Consider the following 11,780-nt stretch of genomic DNA (forward strand, 5'->3'; position numbering starts at 1 on the left):
TTAACATTGATCAACCAACCAATCCCTGTGGGATTCGACTTCACTCTACAGTGAGTTTTTACTTGACGACAATCCAGTGCACTTGCTGGTAGGAAATTGTTGAGAGACAGTTTTCGGGTGAATTAAGTTTATGGCGCCATTGCTAGGGATTGGTTTTGTATTGACAATTACTCAATTGGAGGATAACTAGATTGAGCACTTTTCTTTTCTTTTGATTATTTGAGTTTTAATTTCAGCTGTTTATTTTCGTTTTCTGCAATTTTAGTTGTTTCTCTTTATTTTTCTTTATTTACTTACTTTCCAGCAAGCTAACCCACTAACCATTTGATAAATTGCTCTAACCAAGCTAACTATACTCTATTTTAGTCAACTCTGCATTTGCTGTTCTTGTATTTGTTCCTTGTATGACAGGTAGGAGAAAGAAAACTTCAACCTCGTTTGATAGTGAACCGAAAAGAACCTTCCTGAGATTAAGGAGGGAAGCAAGAGGAAAGAGGGCTGTTGGTGCAGAAGAAGAGGAGGAAGACGTGGATATAACCATGGAGGATGATAGGGAAAACCATCATGAAGGAGAGGTGAACAATCATGTGAGAAGAGGTGCGGCTAACCCTGCTGGACAAGAGAGGAGAGTTCTTGGATCCTACTTCAATCCAAACCCAGAAAACTGTGGTAGCAGCATTCAAAAGCCAACTATCCATGCTAATAATTTCGAATTGAAGCCTTAGCTCATAACTCTTGTGTAAAACAACTGTTCTTTTGGAAGGAGTGCCCAAGAGGACCCTAATGAGCATCTCACTAAATTTCAAAGGATATGTGACAAAGTTAAATCTAATGGTGCTCATCCTGACACCTATAGGTTGCTATTGTTTTCATTTTCTTTGAGGGACAAAGCATCAAAATGGCTAGAATCGTTCCCCAAGGAAAGCTTGACAACTTGGGAGGATGTAGTGAATAGATTCTTAACATGATTCTACCCTCCACAAAAAGTAAACAGGCTGAGAACTGAAGTACAGACATTCAGACAACAGGATGGTGAGACTATTTATGAAGCATGGGAGAGGTTCAAGGATTTGACAAGGAAGTGCCCCCTGATATGTTTAATGAGTGGGTGCAACTTCACATATTTTATGAAAGGCTGAATTGTGAGTCAAAGAAAGCTGTAGACTACTCATCTGGAGGTTCTCTTAACAAGAAGAAGACCATTGAAGAAGCCATTGATGTTATAGAGATAGCAGCTGACAATGAGTATTTTTATGCCTCAGACAGAAGCAACAACAGGGGAGTTATGGAGTTAAACCATATGGATGCAATCTTGGCCCAGAATAAGATGATCACCAAGCAACTGGTTGAATTGACCAAGCAAATGGAGAAGAATCAGGCTACAGCTATCCACACTCAATCATCACCACAAGGAGAGTTGGACACAGAAGAAGGAGTTAACTGGGAGGAGGTTAATTACCTTGGAAATTCATCTAGGTAAGCTCATGATCCATATTCTAAAACCTATAACTCTGGTTGGAGAAACCATCCAAAATTTGGGTGGGAAAACCAATAAAACCAAGGCCAAGACCACAGACCCTATAATCCAAACCAGTATAACAACTCCACTCACCAAAACCCCAACCAAAAACCATACCAGATCACATAAAACACTTACTCACAGCCACCTTATCAAAACCACAACAACCATTCTCAACACCCCAATTCAACCAACCATCACAACAAGATGATGATAGAATGGCCAAAATGGAAGCTATGCTTGCAAACCTTTGCAAGGAGTTTGACGACATAAAAAAAATTCAAGGAAGAAGTGAGAGGGAGTATAAAAATCCGAGGGGAGGTTATTAAGAATCTCGAATCTCAAGTAGGACATCTTTTACAGCAGGTTTCGAAATCCACTGATAGTTTTCCAAGTGACACTGAGAAAAATTCAAGAAGGGAAATGAAGAAGGTCAAATTGGAAGAGTGTAAGGCAGTTACTCTTGTAAATGAAAAAATCCTAAAAGAAGATACCAGTAAGTCAACAGAGCATAGCCAAGGAAGTTCCCAAAGCAACTTGGAGAAAAAGGAACAAGGAACTGGATCTGTACAAAGGAAGGAATCAACAAGGAAGGAAATTCCAAAACCTTATGTGCCAAAGGTACCATTTCCTCAGAGACTTACAGGAGGTGAGAAAGAAAAGTCATATTCAAGATTTCTAGATATGTTTGCATCTCTCAGTGTCAACATTTCCTTTATCAAAACTCTCCAACAGATGCCTACATACATCAAGTGCATGAAAGAGCTGCTGGCCAAGAAAGGAACCTTAAAAAGGGGACAAACAGTGACAATGAACAAAGAATGTAGTGCCCTCATCAAGAAGGACATACTCATGAAGAAAAAAGATCCAGAGAGCTTTTATATTCCATGTGCCATAGTAGAGACAAAAATTGACAGAGGATTTTATGATCTAGGAGCTAGCATAAATGTGATGCCTCTATCTCTTATGAAGAAGTTGCAAATCAATGAGCTGAGATCCACGGATGTAATCATTCAATTGGCAGATAAAACTCAGAAGCAGGCCGAAAGTGTAGTCGAAAATGTATTGGTGAAAGTAGGAAACTACTTCCTCCCCCACTGATTTTGTTGTTCTGGACATGGAGGAAAGTTACCTCCATCCCATTATTCTGGGGAGACCATTTCTAGTCACTGCTAGAGCACTGATAGATGTGGAACAAGGAGAATTAATCCTGAGAATACATAATGAACATCTCACTTTCCATGTCTTCAAGCCCACATATGAGTCTGAGCAAGAGAGCAAGGAATTAAAGAAAGAGTACATTGAGAGCTCTTTGAAGGAGAACAGCAATGAACCACCAGCCAAGTCTTTGGAGCTTTCATGGGTGGATAAACAAAAAGCTCAAGAGAAGAAGCAACCAAAGATACTAGAGGAAGAGCTAAAACAACAAGAACCAAGGGAATTAATCAATAAAGATCACTCCAACACAAGAACTTCTGAAGCACTACTTAAAGAAGAGAGGAAAATGGGAAAGAAAGTACCAAGGGGATGGAGAAACAAGAAGGTTCCTACATAAGGTTTCTCTCCTGGAGACAATGTGATGTCAATCCACCATCCATAAATTCTACCACATCTTCCAAGCATTCCATCTTAGTCACCCCAAGTGTTCACAATCAAAAAGGTCCTTTCATTGGAACATGTAGAAATCATCAAGGAGTCAAGTGGAGAAAGCTTCACTATGAGGGGAGAAGATTTGAGGCATTACAATCCACCCTAACAGTAAACCAACCGTCAAGCTAATGACGATAAAGAAGTGCTCCATGGGAGGCAGCCCATGATTTAGTTTTCTTGTTTTTATTGCTTTAGTATAAATAATAATTGTTTCTCTAATATGAATTCAAGCTCTCATAGACAGTTTTGACAACTATCTATGATATTGTGAAGCATATGATCCAACTCTAAGTTTGGTGTGCCTACAGGCACACTAAGATACCTTTCAAAAATGATGATCATATTGCCATTTTGGCATGTGTTTCTTGGAATATATAGCCAAACATTAAGTTTGGTGTTCTATATATTGCAAGAACAAGGCATGAGAGTCAAAGTTCTTTTGAGTTTTGAAAGTCATGAAAGTGCAACCATGTTTATAATTTTTAGTTCATGTGGAGAAATAGAAAAATAAAGTGTTTCTCAGGATAGTTTAACCAAAAGTGACACTAACCCCGTTGAGATCTCAATGACAATACTTGGAGGAAGTAACACTTTGAACCATATAGCCAAACACTAAGTTTGGTGTCTTCCAAGACTATATATAAGAGCACAAAAGGAGTCACGGTTGGTTAAACAAGCATAAGGAATGCTAATCTAATTTTTAGCTTTAAATATTAATGGTTCTCTTGCCGCCACTTGTTATTACTTACTTCTTTTGTCTTGTTATAATGGTTAGGTGAGCAGAAGAACTATTTAATGAAAAGGACTATGATCAATGGAAGTTCAGATCATGGTATCACCAAATGTAACTTGGGTGGATGAATGACAAAAAGATATATCCAGAAATCCCTTTCCAGCTACCTGAGGATGGATGCCCAGAAATAAAAGCCAAGATCAGAAAGAGAAAATGGGAAGCGCTCACCTCACCAATCACCAGGATTAATGTCAATATCATAAGGGAGTTCTTTTGAGTTTTGAACAGGGTGTGGAAGTAGATTTTAGTCCGAAGATCATTATGAAGGTCTTAGGACTAAGGCCAACACATTTTGATGAGCCGGAGTACCAAGAAATAGTGAATGGGAACCCAGATTATGATGAAATCTCTAGAGATATTTGTGTGTTTAATGCTGAGTGGGAGAGGGACAATCAAGGAGGGCACAAATTCTTGAAAAGAGAAGATCTCATCCCTGAAGCAAAAGGTTGGTATGAGCTGATAAAGAGATCAATTTTGGGCACAGTGAACACCTCGAAAGTTAACAAGAAAAGGGCTGTCATGCTACATTGTATAATGGTGGGAGGAGAGATAAAAGTTCACGAGATCATTGTAAATGATATTCAAAAGGTTGCAGAGAAAAATTCTGCTGAAGCTTGGCTCCATTACCCAAGCACCCATTATGAGATTTTGCATGAAGGCCAGAGTGCCAATGGAGGATGCAAATCCAACATGGCTGCATCCAGGCATGCCTATGACCCTCGAAAGGATGATGAATATCATAGAGGCACAACAAAGTCGAAGACCACAAAGAAAGCGAAGGAGAGAGGAACCACGGGAGGAAGAAGAACAAGATGCAGAACAAGAAGAAGAGCAACAATTCCAACCACAAACCAACATGGACATGGGGCGGATGCAAGAAGAAATTGAAAGGATATCCAAACAGTACATGAGAGTTCAAGAGAAACAAGAAAAATTCTATTCACAATACATGAGAGCTCAAGAGAGACAAGAAGAACTTCAGTTGAGAATGATGAGCCAGCAGAGAGATTTTGAGTCAAGATCTCTAGTTATGCAAAGAGAACAAGCTTTACAATTTCAAGGATCTCTCAACCAGCTGGCCCAACTTCAAGTTGATAATATAAGAGCTTTCAAGGAGTTCACGACTCTTCAGGATGCAAGATATGGAGTTCAATCCGATTATAACATAAATAGTCAAATCAAGCTCAACTACATTGCGGAATATCTACATAGTATGGACCCAACATTTTCAATTTATGATCAATACTTCAAGGAAAGGAGTGACATAGAAGTAGACAAAGCAATACGCCTCAAAAACAGAGTGGAAGAGACAATGAAAAAAGTTGGATTCTGGACAAAGTTAAAGGGAAAAGGCAAGGGAGAAACTAGTAAGCAAGCAAGCGAAAAGAAGAAGAAAGACAAACAAGATAAAAAATGAAAGGTGGACTTGCTCCTTGGTTATGCCATTCAATAAAGAAAGAACATGTCTGTTTTATTTGATAGTTACTTCTAGTTTGAGTCATTTACATTTCGTTATGTTTAATTTTGCAATAAGTATGCTAGCCTAGGTGTGTGTGTTTCACTTTCACTAGTTTAAATGCTTGTTTTGCTCCCTGAGTGTTTTTAATATGAATAAAGGAAATGTTTGAACAAGAGTGGAATAGTTCCTTTTTGGCAAGGAAGTGAAATAACAGTAACTGGTGGTATATATATTGGATTGTGTAGTAGCTCACTTATAATGAATAAAAGGATAGACTATCTACCTTTTTAGTATAAACTAGCATGCTATCTATGAATCTTAGCAAATAAAAGTCCTTGGATAAAAAAAAAACAAACAGAAAGAAAGAAAAAGAAAAGCCAAAGTGGCAACAAAAACAGAAGAAAGCAAAGAATAAGGCTAGACACCAATAGCTTGGACCTTAGGACATATGCCTGTGGTGTCTTTGTACCAGGATCTACTTGGATGATTAGGTTCTATGGAGTGCTTTAACACTTGGTAACTTGGGTTAACTAACCCGGGATTATCAACCGAAAGTCCATTATCAAGAGCAACCTAGTTATAAGGCATTTAGTAACCCAAAGAGGTGCTGGGCACCAATGTCTTAAGAAGAATTGTGAGCCAAGGGTCTGTAGTGAATATGTGTTGAGTACAAGTAAGCTAAGAAGCTGCTACAACACATGACACTAAGCTGCTAAAATCAAAGAATAAGTTTACAAAGAAAATAAAGAAAAGCAATTACCAAGGATGGGTGAATCATAAGAGTTCATAGTAGTGTGTTAATTGATGCTTAAAAGAGACAGTCTATGCCTAAAGATCAATAAGAAGTGAGTTACTGCATTGTCTGCATAAAACCCCATGAACTACTAATAATGACTTGCTGATATGAACATCACCTTCTGTTTCATTCTTTCTTCTCAATAATTCAGTGCTTGCTTAGGGACAAGCAAGATTTAAGTTTGGTGTTGTGATGTCAGGGCATCTTAGACTAGTTTTACTAGCCTTTTTCTTGGTTTTTAATAGCTTTTATGCACTTTCTTGAGTTATAAGCAAGCAATTGGGGTAGAAATTCATGCATACCTAGATTCATCTAACTATGGTTAATTTGATGCAATTTCATGAGAATTATGCTATAATTACTTGTGCGCTAAGAATGATGAGAATTCTCATTACTTTAGCAAGGCTTTGATGCATGTAATGGTTGATGATAGGTGAAGGAAAGCATGGGAGGAAGTAGAAGAAGGAGCATGGAGAAGATAAAGGAGTAGCAATGTTGGTGACAAAGTTGGACCACCAACGTTGTCTCAAACGTTGGAAGGGAGGCAGAGCAATTCTCTGCATAATGTGCTGGTGCTCACGTTTGAGGTAAAGTTGGCAAGCCAACGTTACTCCCAACGTTGTAATAAAATGTTCAATTCTGGAGCTAAAGAATTTTTGAGCGACGCGTACGCGTCTATGACGCGTACGCGTGAAAGAAGAAAATTTCTATATCCACGCGCACGCGTGGAATGGCAAAATTGACCATATACGTATACGCATGGGTCATGCGTACGCGTCACCGAGCGAACGTTGGAGGTCCAACGTTGCCTCAAATGTTGTCTCCAATGTCCGCGATAAGGAGCCCAGAATTTGGAATTGAGAAACTTGAATCGACGCCCACGCGTCAGTGACGCATACACATCGATAGGAAAAATGGAAATTCACGCGTAAGCGTGAATCACGCGTGGATTGGCTAACGTTAGAGGGAACGTTGCTAGTCCAACGCTGAGGCCAATGCTCTTCTACATGTTTTTAAAACTGGAAAATGGGATTTTTGCATCCACGCGTACGCGTACAGCACGCGCACGCGTGGGTAGCAGAACGTTGGCCCTCCAACGTTGAGCCAAACGCCAATGACAACAAATTTATCTAGTTTTTAAGAAGGGCGTTTGAGTCAACGTTAGCCATCAAACATTGACTCCAACTTGAAACATCAAAACTTGCAATTCAAACAGATCTCTTCTCAACAACAAAGGAAACCAATTGGAGCCATGTCAACCCAATTTCATCAAGGCCAAAAGCCCAATTCAGAGATTGAAGATCAATGGAAGAAAGTGTATAAATAACTTAGAATTTAAGTTAGAAAGGACCATTATTTTACTGCACTTTCACTTTCGGTTCATTTTAATTTCCAGCAATGTATTTTTCAATTCCAATTTTCATTTTGAGAGCTATGAACAACTAAACCCCTTTCATTGGGTTAGGGGGCTCTATTGTAATTTAATGGATCAATAGTAGTTTTCATCTTCTTTTTCTTTCTTTTCTCTTGATTTTACTAGAAAGCTTTCGTTCTTCATCAAATTGGGTAGTTATCTTAGGAAAGAAACTATTCATAATTGGATCTCCTCTGAACCTTGAAAGAGGAATAAGGAGCTCATGCTAGAAATGCTTTCTCACATTGGAGTAGATTGGGGTTTGGATGGATATAGTGACATATAATCCTACCAATACTTTGATCTATGAATTTGTGTGGTATAATCAGTTACCAAACTTTATCTCTTCCCATGAACACTTAAATCAAGGAATTGGGCAATTGTTCATGCTTAGAGAGATTAGATTGCCAAGGAATTAAGATCTAATCACCTAAGATTGCCAATGAGATCAATGAATGCATTGATTGAGGAAGAGATAAAAATGATTTAATCCGGAGAATTCAATATCTCCTAAAGCCCAATGAATCCCCATCTTTGATCTACCCATTCTATTTACTTTCTGCTCTTTAATTTCATGCTTAATTCCCCATTCCCATTTAATTTCTTGCAATTTAAGATTCTGCCATTTATTTTATCGCCATCTAATTTTTGTTAGTTAATTCCTTGCAATTTAAGTTTCCTGCCTATTTACATTCTGCAATTCTCAACCAAATCTGATTTCGCTCAACTAGCACAATTCTCCAATTAACATTGACCAACCAACCAATCCCTGTGGGATTCGACCTTACTCTACAGTGAGTTTTTACTTGACGACAATCTAGTGCACTTGCCGGTATAAAATTGTTGAGAGACAGTTTTCGGGTGAATCAGAGGGCCCTACCTTTAAAGGAGATGCTGCCTGACGTCTGCCTCGGTGTCTAGAGATCGGCTAAGGTCCGAACCAGTTGCCATGCAGAATTACCTTCTTGCTGCTTGCAATAGTCAACTTCTCATCAGTGATCAGACAGATAACCTCCGCCTCTGTAGCTAGCTCAGTGATCATACATGGAAAGGCCAGGTTGCCAATATGGTGAGCCCGCCCCATGTTCTTTCTGATGAGCTGTGGAAGGTACAACTGTTTACTTTCCAGGACACACCAGATCAAGATCGCCATGTCATCTATGATGTAGGTCTCGTGGGTGCTTGGCATCACATAATTGGCCAATATCTGCTGCCAAATCTGAGCTTCAACAGTCAGAGCGTGGACCGAGACAGCGTTGGAAGTCATCTTGTCTGCTCCATAAATCCATGAACTCCCAGGCTTGGCAATCACAGCCAATACCTTATCCTAGTCGAATGTCATCAACTTCCTTTCACTTTCTGCCTCTTCAAAAGCGTCCTTCCTACTAGGCCTAGGCAGAAAGTGAAAGGCACGCTCAATGACCTCCTCAGTAACCAGAATCTTCTTGCCTTGTAGGTGAATTGCGTCGAGGGACCCTGTGCAGTAGTTGGCATAGAATTCCCGGACCTACGACACGTTCACGGCCGTAAATTTCCTATCCAGGAAACTCCATCCCCACTGAGCAACCCGATCCTCAGTAAACTTTTGCATATTAGCGGGTATTTAGAGCTTTCTCTCAACATGGAGGCTCCTTTACTGAAGGAAATAAGGGAACTTAAGCTCCAAATAAAAGCTGCTGAACTTGTACGGATCAATGGAAGGTGTATTTTGATCAACTCTATCTCTTTCACTGATCTGTCTCTCATAGAATGCCACATCTGCTGTTTTAGCGGTCTGTGAAGTTTGCTTCCTTTTACTGGACCCTGTGGCCTTCCCCTTTCCTTTCTTGTCAAATATCCTGAAAAGAAAAGAGGAAACAGGCATATGAAATGTATTCTAAAGATACACAAAGCAAAATGAGGTGACAATTAGGCAAAAAGTAGAAAACTGAGGTAAATAATAGCATATATGTGAAGTGAACGGGTAATGTAAAATTGATTGGAAGCATACGTGAAATTCAAAGTAAAATCAAACAGAAATACTTTCCAATCAATCAAGTTAATCAAAGTTAGTTAACTTGCTGGTTCATCAAAAATAAAGAGAGGAAAGAAGCATTGTTGCTATGCATGAAGAAAAAAGAAAATAGTTAGTTGATAAAGAAAAGAAAAGTTCATGGTTGTGGGCATAGTAAAAATGGTCCTTAATCCTGAAAGGTTTCAAAAAGCTCAAAACAAGCTCACATTCACTTCACAATAATGCAATATGCCAAAATGAGTGATGCAACTGTATGTGTAGAGCACATAATCAAATGAATAATGGTCAGAAGGCACTTGGTATAAGCTTATGCAATTGGTGTCGAAAAAGCTAAAGCATTGATTAAAAAAAAGCAATCAAGGAAATTCAAACACCAAGAATGCATTCAAGCACTAAATTCACAAGTTTCAAATAGGAAATGGAAAATTCATGCCCTATGTAACTTAAAGCTGTTTAAGTATGGTGAAAGCGGATAAAAATAGTCACATAGGTTAAGAATCCTTAATCTTGTGAATTCATGCAAAAGAAGCTCTACTCACAAAAGAATCCAAATTTTGGTCAATTTTAAAATCAATTCCAGCCATTCAATGCATATGAATATATTAGAATGAAAACAAGCAAAGAATTACAAGGTATGACCAAAATTTGCAATAAAGCTTCTTTGAGGCAACTTTTCAAAACTATTTGGTAAGCAAGGTTCTATTGACACATAAAACCGTTAAATAAAACCTTGTTGCACCAAATCACAGAATGCAGCTTAATGAAATATAATAACAGGAAATCTCAGCTTTTAGTAACAAAACAGTAAAACAAACAGTTGGATGATTGACTAATTGAGCTTAGCAACATTTCAAAGGATAAGTAGCATAATGCCAAACTCAAGTAATCAACCGTACCAAGAACGAACATTGAAAACTAATTCAAACCATTTCTGGCATCAATTTAGCAGCAAACCATCAATGTCATACATCCACTCAATAAAATAAGTTTCCCTATAAATGCAACAACAACAGACAGAATTCACATATCAATTCATAGGAATTAGGTAAATAAACATAATTGAGTGAAGCAGCAATTCACAAATCAATCCATGGAACAAGAAAATCATCATCATGCAACAAACAAACTCATGAGAATTTAATCCAAACACAGCAGCAGAATTAAACAGACCTAGAATCCACTACATACTATGTTCAAACCTACCTAACCACCTAAAAATCTAATAAAATATACAATTCTAACTAATTTTAATCTAACCAAAATTAACTAATTAACAAAATAAACTAAACAGAAGCAAAATCAAAGAGATGAATGTAACCTGGTAACAGAGGAATAAGAACAAAGAAGGAAGGGGAAGGTTGCAGGCCTTCAGCCACGATGGTAGTGGCCAGCCAAGGGAGGCGGCGCTGGCAACAGTAAAGTGACGACGGCCACTGATGGTGTCGCCGGTGTGAAGCAGGGCAGGCAGAGATAAAGGTTTTCCCTGTTCGTGTAGAAGAGGGAAGAAGAAGAAATAGAAAAGGGGAAGGAAAGGTGTTGATGTTGACGGCTGTGGGTGGCCACAATGGTGGCCACCAGTGGCAGAATAACGACGATGGAGGAATGGAGAATAGGAGGGAAGGAGGATAGAGGAAGTAGAACAAGAAGTAGTGGAAAGGAAGGAGGAGAGGCATTTGACAGCGGCGATTAGGGTCGTCGGCGGTGGTCGGTGGTGGTAGGATGATGGTGAACAATGGAGGTGAAAGTGGGAGAAGGGACGAGGAAGAAGAAAGAAACATTAGGGGGAGAAGTGGTGGGTTGTGCGAACGCTGTTAGGGCTTCGCATAAGAGGGGTTGTGTTTTGAATTTGTGTGTATGCATCATTTTTGCATCCGCACGATCTGGCAATTGGGGGTGCATACACACAAGCTCATGCATACGCCGAGAGTTTGAAATGGGGTTGTCTGCGCACAAATGTGTGCGTACGCATAATGAATTTTTTTTTTTCAAATGCGTCAAGAGTGCGTGCGCCTCATTGGATGCTTACGCGCGCGACAGAGAGATTAAAAGGGCATTGTGTACGCACATTTGTATGCGTATGCATAAGCCAAGAAAATTGAGAAATGCATGCATACGCACGCGTCAGAAGACTCAAA

General features: G+C 39.1%; 1 non-coding gene and 1 pseudogene across 1 annotated transcript; both read right to left on the reverse strand.

Annotated features, from left to right (window-relative positions):
* Nucleotides 1–992: 992 nt before the first annotated feature.
* LOC148545247 (small nucleolar RNA R71) lies at nucleotides 993–1,099 on the reverse strand. The gene has a single exon (XR_015901964.1). It is a non-coding gene; the product is annotated as a small nucleolar RNA R71 (small nucleolar RNA).
* Nucleotides 1,100–8,559: 7,460 nt separating this feature from the next.
* LOC148545248 (uncharacterized) lies at nucleotides 8,560–11,423 on the reverse strand (annotated as a pseudogene).
* Between the last annotated feature and the right edge of the window lie 357 nt (nucleotides 11,424–11,780).

The sequence above is a fragment of the Arachis ipaensis genome, chromosome B9 (assembly GCF_059453495.1).
Source record: "Arachis ipaensis isolate K30076 ecotype BB chromosome B9, ASM5945349v1, whole genome shotgun sequence".
In the NCBI taxonomy this organism is placed as follows: Eukaryota; Viridiplantae; Streptophyta; class Magnoliopsida; order Fabales; family Fabaceae; genus Arachis; species Arachis ipaensis.